Raw genomic sequence first — 17,912 nt, 5'->3', positions numbered from 1 at the left:
ACACTGTAGTTAACATGTAATCATAGTTATATTATATTGATATATGCAAACATTTTGTTTAGCTGTTTGTCCATTGAAAGGTACTTAATTTGTTGCCATTGTGGGTTTTTTATTTTTGCTATTGTGTACAATGGCTGCAATGAACCTGGATGTACATACATATGCCGAGGTTTCTGGATCCTATGTGTATTTTTCAGGATGTGGAATACACTTTTTTCAGCATTTGCACCACTTTATCATCCTACCAATACTCCATGAAGCTTCTGATCTCTCCACATGCTCCCCAGCATATGTTACTTGTTGTTTTTTTTAACAATTTATTAGGGGCTCATACAACTCTTATCACAGTTCAGAAGAGAAATGCAAATTAAAACAACAATGAGGTACTACCTGACACCCTCAAAGGTAGCCCAATTCAAAAAAATCAGAAAGCAACAAGTGTTGGAGGGACTGTGGGGAGACAGGAACTCTCATCCACTGCTGGTGGACCTGTAGGTATGTACACCCACTATGGAAATCGATTTGGCGATTTCTCAAACAGATGGAAATAGAGTTACCATAGGACCCAGCAATCCCCTACTGGGCATAATATACCCAAAAGAGGCAGGAAACAAAGCATGGTCAGACATCTGTGCTCCAATGTTCATTGCGGCACAGTTCACAATTGCAAGGAGTTGGAAGCAACCCAAATTTCCATCAACTGACGATTGGATTAAAAAACTGTGGTATATACATACAATGGAGTACTACGCATCACTAAAAAGCAGTGATGAACGTATGAGGCACATAGCGGCATGGGAAGAACTGGAGGAAATCATGCTAAGCGAAGTAAGTCAGGCACAAAAGGACAAGTACAACATGAGCCCGCTGAGGTAAGAATTAAAATTTTTTTAAAAAAGCAAAAGTGGCATAGGGGAAAAAGCTACTGTATACAAACATTTTAGGGGTGAAGACTGTGTAGTATGGAAGAAACCAGACCAAAACCAGGGATGTACATGGTAGACAATGGTGGGGGGGGGAAGGAAAACAAAAGGATGAATATAAGGAAGAAAAGGGGAGCGGGGGCATGGGACATTAATCCACCCAAGGGAGGGTATTGTTTATATCTCCACAGGGAAAGTGGGACCAGACTTCAACCCAGTGCCGCAAGGTGTGAATGCAATATCCCGGCGTGGAGTAGGGAACCAGTGGAGAGGTCTGGGAGGCTGGCCCCAGCACCATAAATTAAGTGGATTCCTGCCGCTCCCCCGAAAAGAATTTGTTCCAAAGGACGACAATGACTCTGCCGCTCTGGGAGATGGACATATCTGTTACTTGTTGTTTTAATGGAGCACTCAGTGATGGAGGGAGCCCTTGTGGCATAGTCGCTTACACAATGGGTTCCTAGCAAGAAAAGCAGTGGTTATCACCCACCAGCAGACCCATGGGAGAAAGATGAGGCTTTCTACTCTCATAAAAATTTGCTGCCTTGGAACCCAGAGGGCAGTTCACCTCTGTCCTATAGAGTAACTATGAGTCAGAATCCATTTGAGTTTGATTTTAGTTTATTACTGCTGAGACAAGATATCTCATCATTCTCTTGATTTGCATCTCATGCATGGCTAATAATAGGACATTTTTTCATATGTTTTATAGCTCCTTAAATGTCTTCTTAGGTGAAGTGTCTCTTCATGCTCTTTTAAAAATTGAATTGTTTGTCTTTTTGTTGTGAGTTGTCAAAGTTTTCTATAATGTTTTATGAATTAGTCCCTTCTTCTATGTCACTGCTAAATACCTTTTCCAAACAGTGCATTCTCCTTTAACTCTTTTGGTGGAGATTTTGATGCACATAATTGTCTGTTTTTTAGGAGATCCCAATCACCTAGGTTGTCTACTTTTGTGTATTGTAGTTATGTTTGGTATTATAATTATGTAATAAATTAGGGCCCATAAATTTATCCTTGTTAAATAATCTATTTTCTTGTAACTGCAAAGTCAGCAGTTCAAACCCACCAGCTGATCTGCAGGTTAAGACTATCTGATTATAAAGATTTACAACCCCAGAAACCCTACATTATGAGTTAGTGGCAGTGCATTTGGTTTTTTATAAGTTTACCCCCTTTTTACCCCCAAATCATTTTATTAGGATTTAATCCAGACATCATACCATTCCTTAGTTCAACCATATCAAGAAATGTGTACAATAGCTACCACAGTTTTAAAACATTTTTTTCTTTCTTGTACTCCTTGATATCAGGTTCCCATTACCCCACCCCCCTGACCCTGTGCCCCCAGATCCTCTCATTCTTGGTGTTGTCTCTATAGATTCACCCAACCTGGGTTTCATATACCAAAAATATATAGAAAAATACATAACAGAGTCAAGAAGGCTTACATCAATGACAAGATAAACCACACTATGAAAAATAAAACCACAGAAAATAATAAACACCAGATTAAGCTCAGAGTGTTTCAAAAGGAATATCAAATGACAAAGTGTTAACCATTCAAGCCAGATTTATCTTTTTAATTTACTATAATCATCTCTCCAATTATCTGTCTGATAGCCAGGTTATTCCCATCCCTCAATTATGGTTAAAGGGAAATCACTGTACACTTATTCCAGGTGTAGATCCTGCAGATGTATTTTGGGTTCCACTGCAATCCATAGTATTGCACTCCAGAATCTCACAATTTAAGCTCTGATACTATTTCCTCCTTCAGATTTGGAATCTCTAATTTTACAATACTTCGATCACTGATGTTGGTGTGTTTCTTGCATGTGGGCTTACTTGATATCTCACTTAGATGGCTACCTGTTTGAAACCAAGCCTTTAAGACCACAGAGACTAATCCTTCTGATAGCCAGGCACCATCTAGTTTCTTCACCACACTTTACTATAGCACCCATATCTTCCATGTCTCCTTCATGAGAGGGAACATCAAGTAGGGCCATATAAGAACTAATTGTTCTTAGGTTGATGCTAGGATTAAGTGTGAGCCCAATTAAGTGCAATTTGATTCTTGAATCTATGTTTTTTAAATATGCCTCTAGTTCATCTTAGAGATCGCCTTGTGATTTTATGGTCGAGAATGCTATTGATCATCTCCCTGGAGCATAAGGACCTTGTGTTAATAGTGTCATTGATTAGCCCATGGTGATAATTTTAAAACACTATTGAGAAAGGGATATGAACAAGTGTTGGCTAACTACAAATTGCAATACATGGATTGTTGACCTATAGAATAAATCCTTACAAGCCTGGACATTGTTCACATAAACAATGAGAGTTGGTCAACCCTGTATTCCTATTTTTATAGTCATTTGTTTTACATTTTCATCTTTGGTCCGTCCTGAGTAAGTTTTTGTATGTGATGTGAAATATGGATCATGTTTCAGTACTCTGCAAATAGGTATACAGTTTTGCCAACAATGGTTATAAAAGAGACTACCTTTTCCCATTTAAAGGTTTTGGCCCTTTGTCAAAGAGCAACTGTCCATAATGGGTGGATTTACTTCTGGGTTCTCAGTTATGTTCCATTGTTCTATATAACTGTCTTTGTACCAATACCAGTCTAGTTTGACTATCTTGAATATATACTAAGTTTTGAGATTAGGAAATGTAAAGCCTCCTGCTTTATTATCCTTCATTAGTAGTAATATTCTTTTTCAAGGTCTCTTTCCTTTCCAAGTAGAATTAGCCATTAGTTTTCCCTTCTCTTTAAAGAATGATGACACAATATCGATAGGGATTGCAGTATACCTATTAATCAATTTTAACATTGTTCACTATGCTAAGTCTTCCTGTCAATGAGTATGGTATGTTCTTTTATTTGTATAAGTCTCTTTTGATATCTTGCAGTAGTGTTTTGCAATTTTCTTGAATAAATCTTTCGTATCTCTGATTAGATTTATTCCTAATTACTTCATCATTTGAAGGGTTATTGTAAATATTATTGGCTTCCTGAATTCTATTTCGGAGTTCTCTTTCTTAATGTCAAGGAATCCAACTGATTTTTATCTGTACCCTGCCACTTTGTTGAATATTCGTATTAGTTTCAGGTTTCCCATCAAATCTCTTTGATTTTCTATGTATTATATTATGTCAACTGCAAATACAGTATTTTTACATCTTTTCCCCCCACTTTTGATGCCTTTCATTTCACATTTTTGTCTTGCTTCTCTGATTAAAGTTTCCTGGATAGGAGTGGTGACAAAGAGAAAACTAGTTTGTTTCTAATTTGCAAGGGGAATTTTTTCAATCCCTCTCTATTGAGAATTATTTTGGTCATTGTTTTTGCATATTTGTGCTTATTTATGTTGAGGAATTTCCCCTTTATTCTTATCCTGATGAATAATTTACAGGAAAGAATATTTATTTGTGTCAAATATATTTTCTGTATTGGGAAATATGATCATGTGGTTCTTTCCCTTTTTTTTTTAATGTGGCAGATTACATTGATTGCTTTTCTAATGATGAATTACCCTTGTATACCTAGTGTGAATTCCATTTGGTCATGATATATTAATATAGGTTATTGGATTCTATAAAGTATAATTTTGTTGAGAATTCTTGCATATATTCATGATGTATATTTGTCTATAATTTTCTTTTTCATTAGTACCTTTGACTGATTATGCTTGTTTCATAGAATCAGTACATGATTATTCCATTCTTTTCTGTACTCTTCAGTAGATTGGTGACAACCCTTCTCTGGTTGTTTGATCAAATTCATCAAATTTCACCCAGAGAAACTATGTGTGTCATGATGGTCTTCAGCTGGAAGTATTCTTATTAGGTTTTCAATCTATTTAATTTCCTCTTTTTTTCTGTTCAAAATTTCTACCTCAGACTGTGTTAGCTTCAATAAGTATGATGTTTCTAGAAAATTGTCTGATTCTTCTAGGATTTCTAGTCTCAGAAACGTTAGGAAGTAGGTCTACTCTGTCCTATTGGGTCAATATGCATTAGAATCAAATTGATGGAACTGAATTATATTCATTTTTAAACAGTTTTATTAGCACTTCATTCACATGTCATACAATACAATAATTTAGTCATATCAAGGGATGTTGTACAATTATCATCACATTCAATTATAGAACACTATTGTCTTCCTTGTACTCACTGTTATTGATGTATTTTTTCTAATTGTGGCAAAACATGCACAACAAAGCATTCTCCAAATCCACAAAAACCACATGTATAATTCAGTGCCATTGATTATACTCTGTGTTGTACAATAATTATTTGTATGCTTTTCCAAATTATTCCACCACAATAAAAATGAACTCAATACCCCCGAAGCAACAACTCTTTCTGCCTCACCCTTGGTAACCATTGGTCAAGTTTGGTTTATTTTTATTATTAATTATTTAAAGTATTCATGTATCATACACTTCCATTGTTAAATTGTTTTTAAAATGAGTTGTGTATACATCATTGCAATCAGTTCTAATGCTCTCACCCCCTTCCTACATGTATTGCTTGTCCAGCACCATTTGTTGAAGGGATTGTCTTTGTCCAATTGGATATTTCAAATATTGAACCATCCCTGCATCCCTTGAATGAATCACAATTGGTCAAAGTGAATTACTTTTTCATATGATGTTGGATTCTATTTTTGTTTATTCTAATTTGGTTGAGAATTTTAGCGTCTGTGGTCATGAGGGATATTGTCTAAATTTTTTTATCTTTTCTATTTGTTTTTCTATTTTGCTTTTCCTATAGGTAATTACTAATTTTATAGCATAGTTGTCTCATAAAATGGGTTGTACAACAAATGTATAAGGGTGCTTTACTCAATTGATGTATGTGTGGATTGTGATAAGAGTTGTATGAGCCCCGATAAAATGATTTATTAATTTTTTTAAAGGATTGTAAATTTTCCATATTTTTAAATGTATTAAGACTTGTTTTGTGTCTTAGTACAAAGCAACCCCAAAGAATGCTCCGTCTGCATTTGAAAGTAATGTATAATGTGTTATTTGGGGGCAGAATACTCTGTTTATTACTAGATCAAGTTAGTTAATTTTGTTGCTTACTTTTCCTATGTTGTCACTCAATTTCTTTCCCAATGATCTGTCCTTCCTCAAGAAATGTGTATTGAATTACCATAGTATTATGGTTGTGTTGTCTATTTCTCTCTTCAGTTTTATAAGAGTTGGATTGGATTATTTCAAGGGTCATTCATTGGGCATATTAGTTTATTATAGTTATGTTTCCTGGGTGTAGTGTCATTTTGATCATTATAGTGTACATTTATTTGTCTCTCGTGGTGAATTTTTCCTTGAAGTATATTTTATGAGAGATGATTATTGCTACTCTTACTTATTTTTGGTTGCCATTAGCTTGATATATGTTATTCCATCCTTTGATTTCAGTATATCTTGTAAGAAGCATATTGATGGCTCCTGCTTTTGTTATCTAGTCTGCTATTCTCTGTCTCTTAACTGGTGCATTTTATCTACTGACATTCAGTATCATTATTCAGTATGTGCGTACTTTGCGATGTTATTGGGGTTTTTGTTCTTCATATAATTCTATACTGTTTTGAATACTGTTCTCAATGTCTTTATTTCTGGGTAGGGTTTATGTTGATCTTGGGTTTGTCTCCTGATATTGTTGATTATCTGTCCAAAGAACTCCCTTTAGTATTTTTTTTTATAATTCTGGTCTCATTTTACAAATCCCTTTAATGTCTCCTTGTCTGCTTGTGTCGAAATACTCTTATTTCTCCTGCATATTTGAAGGAAACTTTTGCTGGATATAAGGTTCTTGGTTAGCAGCTTTATCAACCCTCTCCAGGGCATTGTCTTTGTTGTCCTCAAGATTTCTGCTTTTTAAAAGAATCCCAATTTATTCTTATTGGTTTTCCTTTATAAGTGGAGTCCTTTTTCACTAGTTTCTCTTAAGAGTCTCTCCTTGTTCTTAATATAGGAAAATTTGACTATGTCATAATGCATATGTCAAATCCTTCTTTGAGGGGTCTCTTATATTTGGGGTCCCCAGAGCTTCCTGAGTAGCTAGTTTCTCCTCTCCTGTGTTGTAAGGGAAGTTTTCTTGTACTATTTTCTCTGTGGATTTTTTACCTTCTTGTCCGGAACCCCAGTGTAGGTTGGTTCTCTTGATAGTGTCATCCCAACTGTGTGGACAGCCTCCCCCGTCCCCACAGAAGAATTCACTTTAGAGGACAGCACTGATGCTACAGTTCAGGGAGAGGGACATGTCTGATTAGAGTACACAGGGGAAAATGAAGGGGGAGGGAGAATGGAACACATCCTGGCCCACCAAGCCCTGAGAATGATTTTCCTGCTCAGAGCAACCAAAACACAGAGAGGACCATCTGGCTGTCCCCACTATGAAACCCGACATCCCTCACTGACCCATAGCACTATGGGGGACAACACTAGAGACACAATGCAGGAATTGTGCCAATCTGATCCCACCACACTGAGGCAAAACAGTAAGGGTGTGGAACAAAACAGCAAGGGGAACAGAGAAAATAAGTTCCCAGGGAAAACCAAAAATAGACTTTGGGGTCAGGGTTTGGCACCCCATGAGACTCAACCATAGAACACTCCTAAGGGTAAAAAAATAGACCTTGAACTATTTACAGGCTTTTATTTTATTTTATTTTTGTCGTTGGTTTTTGTTGCTTTTTTTTATTTTCTTTTGTTGCTTTGTTTTATTTTCTTTTGTTGCTTTGTTTTGCTCTGTCTTATTTTTGTACATATTTTCTTTGTAGGTCTGTCTAAATAAGATAGATGGGATAAAGAATCTGGAGGAGAAAACAATGGGACCGATGGTTCCAGGGGGACATGGGAAAGGGAATAGCAGGGGGGAAGGAAATGGGTGTTAACTAACCTAGGGACAAGGGAACACAAGTGATCAAAAATCGATGGTGAGGAGGGAATAGGCGACGTGCCAGGGCTTGATCAAGGGCAATGTAACTGAGAGCAATTACTGAAACCCAAATGAAGGTTGAACATGATAGTGGGAAAAGAGGAAAGTAAAAGGAAATAGAGGAAAGAAATAGGAGACAAAGGGCATTTATAGACGTCTAAATACAAGCATCCACATATGTAAACATATTTATACATGATAATTGGGAAATATATCTCTCTGTATATATGTATAGGTTTAGTATTAAGACAGTAGATGGACATTGGGCCTCTAAACAAGTACTCCCTCAATGCAAGAACACTTTGTTCTATTAACCTGGCATTCTATGATGCTCAGCTTCCCAACACGAACACTGAAGACAAAGTGAGTGCATACACAAATGTGGTGAAGAAAGGTGATGGTGCCTGGATATCAAAAGATACAGCAGCTGGGGTCTTAAAGCTTGAAGATAAACAAGTGGCTATCTAGCTGAGAAGAAATAAAGTCCACATGGAAGAAACATACCAGCCTGTGTGATCATGAGGTGTTGATAGGATCAGACATCAAGCATCAAAGAACAAAAAAATCATATCATTGTGAACAAAGGGGAGTGGAGAGTGGAGACCCAAAGCCCATTTGTAGACAACTGGTATTCTCCTTACAGAAGTGTTGCAGGGAGGAGATGAGCCAGTCAGGGTACAGTATAGCACCAATGAAACATACAACTTTTCTCTAGCTCTTTAATATTTCCTCCCCCTCACTATCATGATCCCAATTCTACCTTAATAATCCAGCTAGACCAGAGCATGTACACTGGTACAGATAAAAACTGGAAACTCAGGGAATCCAAGACAATTAAACTCCTTAGAACCAATACTGAGATTAGTGATACCAGGAGGGGAAGGGATAGGTGGGTGAGAATTGGGGAACTGATCACGTATAACCCCCTCACTGGGGGGTGGACAACAGACAAGTGGGTGAAGGGAGACATCTGTCAGTGTAAGACATGAAAAATAATAATAATAAATTATCAAGAGTTCATGAGGGAGGGAGGGGAAAAAGGAGGAGCTGATATTAAGGGCTGAAATAGAAAATGGTTGAGAATGATGATGGCAACAAATGAACAAATGTGCTTGACACAATGGATGTATGGTTGGATTGTGATGAGAATTATATGAGCCCCCAATACAATTATTTTAAAATAATAATAATCTTTAAAAAATAATAAAAGAAATTCATCAGACCCCTTTTCTATTTCTTTTGTCTTCTTTCTCACAGACTCGACTTTCTTTTTTTTTTTTTTAATTCCTCTGGTCTTTTGAAGTGTTGTCTAATTCTATAATCTTATTATCCATCTTCTGTGTTTCTATTTGGTGTGAAGATCTTATGTTTTGTATTTCTTCATCTGTTCTTTTGAACTTGTTCTCCATCCATTGAAAGTACATCATTATTTTGAGTTATTTTTCCGGTAGTTCCAGCATCTTTTCTTTGTCAAAAACAACACTTGGATCTGGATGTTACTATCTCATTTGTGCCTACCTGTCTTACTTTTACCACGTGGACTGAGACGGAGTGCTCTCTCCATGGCTTCCTTATGAAGTTAGTAGGGTTGTGAAGGCTGCTGGGTGGAGCAGGGGTAGTTGATTCTATCAAGTGGTGTCAGAAAGAATAATAGGAAACACAAAATAGAAGAAGAAAGATGGAAGAATGAAGAAGAAAGAAAAAATGTAGTAGTTTGGATGAAATAAAGAAGAAAAAACGGAAAGTCGGAACTGAGGGAAAAAGATAAAAGAAAGGTTAAGAAGCAACTTTTTAGAAAAATGGGGGAAAGGGCCCTTTGTGGAAGGATTCTTCCCTTGGCCCAGGAATGCAGGGCCACTTGGGCTGGTCTTGGTAAGGCAAGGGAAAGTCTTGGCTTGCCTTGCCAGATTCAACAACCTCTAATATTATTGATTTCTGTTTTCTGGTCATTTATTTCTTCCCTAGTATTCATTATTTCTTTTTTCCCCTGATGACTATCAAATTTATTATTTTTCATGTTCCTTTCTTTCTTTTCCTATTTTTCTTTTATACCTCTACGAGCCTTTTTACTACAAGACTACTGAGCTTATGTGGAATATTCATTATCCATGCATTATATTTAAGACACAAATACTTTTGAGGGGAAGAACATAAAGAGGCTAAATAAATTGTGCTTAAATCATTGAACAAAGAGAACACTTATATATTAAAGACAGAAAAATTTGTGTAAAATATAGTTTACAGTTATTATTCATATGCAAGGCTCTACAGCAATACATATAACGGGTTGGCCCTGAGCATTAATTTAATCCAAATAATTCATATTATAATTAAAATAATGCATACTGAATTAGAGGGCAGTAGCCAGCAAAAAAAAACCTTATGTGAGAATAATGTACAAAGGTGTACATTCCAGTATTTTGCATTATTTGTTTTCATAACTGTTGTTTTGTTTTTTCTTTGCCTGTACACTACAGTTGTAGCTATAGATCAGATGAGAACTATTACATGCTTTCTGACTGACAGTTAACGTATGATTGGGTTCGTTCTATTTTAGGTTGCTAGAGTGCAGCTCTTTTCCTCTGTGAAATGTCTCAGCAAGCTGAGGAAGCACTGGAAGCACTCATTTGCTTTGCCAGGGAATTTGGAAGACAGCTACTTGGCCAACTGACTGGAATAATTCCATATTTGTGCCCATTCCAAAGAAAGGTGACCCAACAGAATGCTCAAATTATAAAATGATATCATTGATATCACATTCAAGTAAACTTTTGCTTAAGATCATGCGACAATATTGCAGTAGTAATTGAAAAGGAACATCCAGAAGTTTCAGGCTGGATTCAGAAGTGACGTGTACCGCAGGATGGCACTGCTGATGTCAGGTGGACCTTGGCTCAAAGCAGAGAGGACCAGAAAGATGTTTACTTATGTTTCATTGACTATCCAAAGGCATTCTACTCTCTGGACCATAATAAACTGAGGATAACCTTGAGCAGAATGTGAATTCCAGAATATTCTATTGTGCCCACAGGGAACTTGTACATGGTTCAGGAGGCAGTTGTGTGGACAGAACAAGGGAATAGTGCATAGTTTAAAATTGGGAAAGATGTGCATCACAGTTATATCCCCTCACCATACTTGTTCAGTCTACATGTGCAATAAATAATCAGAAAAGTTGGTTTATCTGAAGAAGAATTTGGAATCAGGATTGGAAGAAGACTTATTAACAACCTGCAGTATGTAGATGGCACAACCTTGCTTGCTTTGAGGAGGAATTGAAGCACTTGCTGATGAAGCTCAAGAATTGTAGCCTTCAGTATGGATTATGACTCAATATAAGAAAGCCTACAATCCTCATAATTAGACCAACAAGTAACATCTTAACAAATGGAAAAAATTCTGAAGGTTTCAAGGTTTTTGTCTTACTTCGATCCACAATCCTAAGCTTATGGAAACAACGGTGAAGAGATCAAAAGATGTAATGCATTAGGTAAACATGATTCACAAAACCTACTAAAATGCTCCTGATCCAAGCCATGGTACTCTCCATTGCAGTATATGCATGTGAAAGCTTCACATGGACTAAGGAAAACCATAGATGAATCGATGTGTTTGAATTGTGGTGCTTGAGAAGAATAATGGAAGTACCATGGACTACTAAAGAACAAATCGATTTGTATTGGAAGAAGTAAGGCCTGAGTGTTCCTTAGAGGCAAGGTTGGAAAAACTTTGTCTCACATACGTTAGACATATTGTCAGGAGAGGCCCTTTCCTGGAGAAGGGCATCGTGTTTGGTAAGTCAGAAGGGCAGGGAAAACATGGAGGGCCTTCAAGAAGATGGATTGAAACAGCGGCTACATCAGTGGTCTCAGGCATAGAAACTATTGTAAGGATGTCCCAAGACTATGCATATTTTCATTCTGTTGCGCATATGGTCGCTATGTGTCAGAGCTGACTCAGTGTCACCTGAAATGGTGCAGCTATAGCAACTTGAAAGACTGCCGCGATTTAGTTTTGCTGACCTACAATCAACCTGTGGCCAGAGAGGTTTTTGCAAGCAAGGTGAGCCCTCTGCATGTCATTTAGCCAGAAAGGTTAGTCTAGGGCAGGAGTGTCAGACTGGCGGCCCACGGGTAGCATGTGGCCCCGAGGTAATTTTTTGTGGACCACAATGCTCTGAAATAAAATAAAAATAGAAAAATTGTTATGAAAAAATAGCGCTTAAAGGAGATCAATGCAATAACATACACACAATTCCCTCATTACATTTTAATTCAGAGCATCATGGGCCACAAAAAATTGCCTCAGGGGCTGCATGTGACCCATAGGCTGCCAGTTTGTCATCCTGGTCTAGGAGATGGGCGCTGTTACACAGCTATAAATAGGTAGCCTTTTGTAAAAGCCTTCTGTGTATATAAAGGTTGCAGTACCTCATCATATTGAAGAAATGAATTTTGGGAAAATTCAGGTAAACCTGTAGACTTGGTCAGCTGTCCACCAGGGCTGTCTGGATGCCAGATTTCATTGCTCTTGGCTGATCCAGCACCCTCCGCTGACCAGTTTTCTACAGACATCTAGAAGGCTGGTGTCAGGGAGCTTTCACCACAACCTGACAAGGGAACACCTGCCAGGCATGCTGCTGGAGAATCACAGCCACTTGTCACTTCCAGCTCTCACTAAGTGGAGATGAAGAAAATTAAAATGGTAAAACTCTGTCTGGCAAAATCTCCAATCTCTCCCTGTATTGCCAGATCTGCACGTCAGCCAGAAGTGAAGTGGCTTATGGCTTCAGGGGCTTAGGAGACCTGTCTGAATAATTCACCTATGGCCTCTAGTGGAGATAAGTGTTACGGGGCGGAACCAATGTGGACGATCTGGACTTATAGGCAGCCTTCAGTGGGCCCAGAGCTGGGAGGGGGAAGTCAATGAAGGCATCCAGCCTTAACATGAGGCTGCTCAGCCCACCCCACCCTGGACCATGGAAATGTTCCAATCAAACCCCACCACCACATGCAGCGTGGCAAGGTGGGCACGCTATGAATAATCCCACCAGTATAAAAGGCAGGTTCTGCTAATTACAGATGGTTTGGTAGGGTTCCCAGTAGAAAATAAACAAGTCATTTGCTGAGCATGTGGCTGGGACTGTGAACACTCTTCTCTCTGCTGACATCACAGGTGTCAATTCAGCACTGTGATGTTCTACCCTGCAAAAGAATGCCGGGTCCTGCTGCCAGCACCCATGGGGATTGTAAGAAGCCAGAGGTAAGTCATGCTCACACATTTACAAACATAGAAGCAGAAAGAGTTAAGGAAAAGTTTAAGCATAGATATACTTCAAAAAGGAATGGAGTGGGTCCCACTGGTGAATTGAGAAAGGATGCTGTCTCTGAATATTTCTCTGTGTGTGTATGTGTGTGTGAACTTCTTGTTCTCAAAGGCACTGTCAAGGAGGTGAAGGTCACAGTTCTGCAGATTTCAAGCAACTTTCCGATTAGTTGTTCAATCCGTCCTTGGGTCTCCTGCAGACTTCCTTTCCCTTTTATCTTTGCCATGGCTCCTTGTAGGGAGGTCAGGATTCATCTCAGACTATAGTTCTGGGTCAGGATACTCATCCTTTGTTCACCAGGGACTGATTTCAAGGCCGAGATATTTACTGGGCTTGTTCTTTCAGTGTCCATCATTCATTCCCCTAGCATCCAGAAGTCACGATTCAGTTCCTGTGAAATCCCTGGATGGAGAAAACATGTCCAAGATTCTGGAAAGTTCCCAGAGCAGCGGGGAGAGAACTAGCAAGCAGCACATTCAGACCCTGGCAAAGACAACAGGGAATCTAGCTCTAGTGTAATGTCTCAGGCTGATGGCAGAAACAACAGTTTTTCAACATCAACAACAACAAAGATGGGCTTACTCGAACGTTCTTTGGAACTCCTGATGTATCAGAAAATGGTGTGCCCAAACTCCAAAAGAGCACAAAGATGGCCTTCCCTGTATCTCTGAGCAACGAAACAGCTGTTCAAGAAGGGAGGGAGAGTGGACATTTCCTTTGAAGCAAACAAATGGTGTGATCTCGGATGTAACACTTCTAGGAAGCTAAAAGTGCAAGGACCAGACAAAATCAAAGATTTATAAAGCCATTCATCACCACATTATCGAAACTGTTGGTGGCAGAGAGAAGAGAGCATCTAAGAGTTTCCTAATAGGAAATGGTCAGGTAGATTGTGGTAAGATTTACAACCAGGAAACTCGACAATCTTTAAAGTCAGGGCTCTGCAGAGAACAAGGGGAAAGCTGGGGACAAAAACATTCCACACTGTTTGAGCTGAAGCACATCAGCAAAGCGATCCATTAAGTATGTTTGTGTGTAGGGCGTGAGAGGGGTAGACCAACAACACGTTAGGTGCCTATACCCCAATATTCTCCATGGTCTTCCTCACATCCTCTACAAAACTCCAGCTTATTCCAGAGTGCCACCATAGGCTCAAAGAGACCACAGCCTGGCCTGGAGTCCGGGAGGTCCTCGGGGCCTGTGCCATTGCCGGCTGCTTTGAGGTTGTCAGGCCAGAGGCATAAATGCCACAGGGTGGCTGAGAAGAGGTAGTGCAGGGGCAAGTGATAAGGCATCCATCAACCACTTTCCCCAAAGCCAATTCTTAACAGGCTCCAGATGGCAGCTCACTGCAAACCTCACGGGGTGGGATGGCTGGTGTGGTGTCCATAGACCCTGAGCAAGCCACCCAGGCTGCCCTAGCTCCCCGCTTCACACCTCCTTAACCTGTAGCACTACTAACATTCACATTAATTTGTGAACCTGCACATCCAAGCACAAGACAGCATGTGAGGACATCTAGCCCCATGTGGCAGAAATCGGGGGGCAGGATGGAACTGGAGTAAAAGGTGGACAGGGGCCAGGAAGCAGCCTTCATAAAAGGAGCTGGACACAGACCAGGGCTGGCATATCAGGCAAGAGTAGGCCACAGCCCTGGGCTAGGGCTTGGACTGGGTGGAACTAGTGAGTCAGGAGTGCCCAGGAGGTAGTAGGGCTGCCCCCAGAGGAGAAGGCATCTGGGAGCGAACTCTTTCCTCAGTATGCACCCGGTCTGATAGGCCGGTCAGAGATAGTTCACTCTGGGGACACAGTTGGTGGAGGGCGAGGTGTCAGTTTCACTTGAGGAAATCCGAGAGGAATGGCAAAGGCCAACCCTAGGGCCTTGTTTGGGAGCTGACAGAAGGTGGTGGTATCAGTGCTGTCCTCTGGGGATAGTCCCCATGGAGAGAGGGCTGGCTGAGTTGGCATGGGGCCCTTGCTCACCCAGCAGAAGGAAAAAAGGGCTGTTAAATTCTGGACCATGTGCATAATGACAGTGCCCCAGGGGACCACTGTAAAGAGGGGACTAGGGCTAGGCCAAGGTGGCTCAATGCAGGGAAAGAGTGGTGTGTGTTCAGGCCAGGTTAGTCTCAGGTAGAGGGACTGTGTGTGTGTGTGTGTGTGTGTGTGTGTGTGTGTGTGTGGTGTCAGGACAGGTTATGCTCAGGTACACGTATGTGTGGTAAGACTAGGTATGCTCAGGTATAGGAGTGGGTGTGTGTGTGTGTTATGTTGGGGGAGGGGCAGGGCTGTTAAGACAGGTTATTTTCGGAGAGAAGTGAGTGTGCATGTGCAGGGACATCAGCCCAACTCTTCTCGGGTGCATATGTATGTGGGGATGGAACTGGTCAGGCCAGGTCCACTGGAAAGGACAGGGCAGCTGGAGGACCAGGTCCATTTAAGTAGCTACAGGTGTATCTGAGGACTTGGTGTGAGTTCTTGCCTCTTGTGAAATCAGGGGCCAGGGGCTGGCACATGGAAAGAGCTGTAGCTCGGGTGGGAACCCAGCACATGGAAAGAGCTGTAGCTCGGGGGGAACCCAGCCCTGCATCTCTACTGAACCACCTACCTCCAAGGTCAGGCCCATGAGAAGTCCTTCCCAGTGGCCTCTCTCAACAATGCTGAGTGACCTGGAGAGCACCCATCCCTGCCTCACCAATGGCGCCTGCTCTCACCTGGACCCTGCAGTTTTCCGGGGTCAGGCTGGGCCAGAAGCAGGCCTGAAGGAGGGAGGGAATGCACAGATACTGCTGGCAGCGTCCAAGGAAGCACGCAGGGCTGCTTGTGGAGGACACAGCGCGCTGTGCAGTAGGTATGCAGAGGGGCTAGCCAGCTGGGAACCCCACAGAAGCACAGGAGCCAAGTGCCTGCACAGCGGTTAGTGGCTCTATTCTTGGCGGTGGTGGGTGTGTCTGTGCTTTCCCTTCAGCGGCACAAGTTGTCTACTGTTTGCTCCTCTTGCAGGGCCAGCGGGAGTCTGAAAGAGTCCTGGGGTCATGGACTTGTCACCAGTGGACAGCAGACAGCAGACTCTGTTACCTCTGTCTGGACACCTCCTGGACCTTCTCACACCACTTGTGCATGTTTCCACTCGTCCTCAGCTAACAGGATTTATAGGTGTGTGGATGAAGAAGGTCTTAAAGTTCTTGGCCTCGGGCTGGAGCTCCTGGGGCCATCGAATCTCACCCTCCAGGACCTTGTTGAACAGGTTCTCACAGGATAGACACAGCCTCTCTGTAAACAGCAGCTCCAGCCAGCCCACAGCCAAGCTCTTCTACTTGGCTACTCAACCCATTTTCAATATTAAGTTATTTGCGGCAAACTAGTGCCAGGGATTCCCCCCAGGCCTGCTTCTCCAGCAGCAGCCTCTTACCCTGAGAGAACTGCATGTCCAACTCAAAGGAGTTCTAGTCCAGGTCAGGGATTTACTGCTTGTGCTGCTGCCCAGCCCCCGGGGGCTGGCAGGACTCGGCAGATGCCAGTGATTGGTTGGAGGACAATGAGGACACCTGCATGCAGCAAAATGGTGAGGAACATTTATAGAAAGTCGGATTCCAATGTAATGATCTTCTTCAAGATGAAATATTCATTCCCTGCTCTAAAGGAGTCCGGCCACGATGCAGACAGGAACTCACATGTCTGAGCTCTCACCAGCAGACCTCTCAGTGAGCAGCTCTAGAGAGTTGTCCTGGGCCCTTCCCACGAAGAAGGGGGCCCTGCGGTGCTCTCCAAGGAGAGCACCTAGGAGGTGCTGAAGTCTGTGATCTGCTTGTATGTATCTTCACTCAACAGAAGGTTCTCTAGCTCAAGGTCGCTTTGGTTAACGCCCTCACCATGCAGGAACTTCAAGGCGGACATGCTCTAGGCGGCATGGAACTGGGTGCAGGTTTCATCTAAGGCGCCAATTTTGCAAAAGTACTTACTAAAGAGCTCTCTATTTGGTGCATAACTCGGGCCCAAATGCAGCTCCTCGTCATCTTGGATGACAAAGTAGAGCGTGACGAAGACAGGGTAGTCAAGGCAGGAGATGACAGTGCTCCAGGGTCACGTCGAGGACATTGTTCTCTCTGATGATGTGGCATTTCTCCAGTATTTTAATTGCATATCGCTTTTAGGTCCCCAGTTCTCAGGCCAGAACGACTGGGGAAAAAGAGACATCACAGAGGATTTTCCCAAATTTTTCTTCTTGTGGGGTGGTGCCAGCAGCTGAGCTACGTACTGGAGGGGGCTGGGGCTGGGGCTGGGCTCTGCCACCATGCTGGGCCCCTGCTGCCATCAAACTCAGGCTCCTCGCAATAGATGGGGCCACAGGAGAACAGCACCCTGCTGGGCTGGATGCGTACAGCGTGCTCGGGCTGGCTGGTGGTCTTGGACATGGGCTCTGTGTAGGCGCTGGCACAGGTGCAGGTGCGGGTGCCTCCCCCCGGCACTGTGAAGCCCAGCACCTTCTCAGCATCCTTCCAACAGCAGAGCCCCAGCAATGCAATATTCCTTTTCCAATCATTTAAGTTGATGTGCTACATTATTTTTTACAGTGCTTTCTTCTTTTTACTTATTTTTATTTTTAAAATAACAAAAGATAATCTGTTAGTGAAATTCTGTTCATATAAAACTAAACTTTGTTGGCTTTATGAACATTTAGTTCCTTTTTTCTAAAATGG

General features: G+C 41.4%; 2 pseudogenes; both read right to left on the bottom strand.

The window, feature by feature from the left end:
• Positions 1–16,256: 16,256 nt before the first annotated feature.
• LOC142433591 (3-phosphoinositide-dependent protein kinase 1 pseudogene) lies at positions 16,257–16,766 on the bottom strand (annotated as a pseudogene).
• Positions 16,767–16,788: 22 nt separating this feature from the next.
• Positions 16,789–17,627, bottom strand: LOC142433590 (3-phosphoinositide-dependent protein kinase 1 pseudogene; annotated as a pseudogene).
• Between the last annotated feature and the right edge of the window lie 285 nt (positions 17,628–17,912).

The sequence above is a fragment of the Tenrec ecaudatus genome, chromosome X (assembly GCF_050624435.1).
Source record: "Tenrec ecaudatus isolate mTenEca1 chromosome X, mTenEca1.hap1, whole genome shotgun sequence".
Lineage (NCBI taxonomy): Eukaryota > Metazoa > Chordata > Mammalia > Afrosoricida > Tenrecidae > Tenrec > Tenrec ecaudatus.
This window is presented reverse-complemented; position numbering and strand designations above follow the sequence as displayed.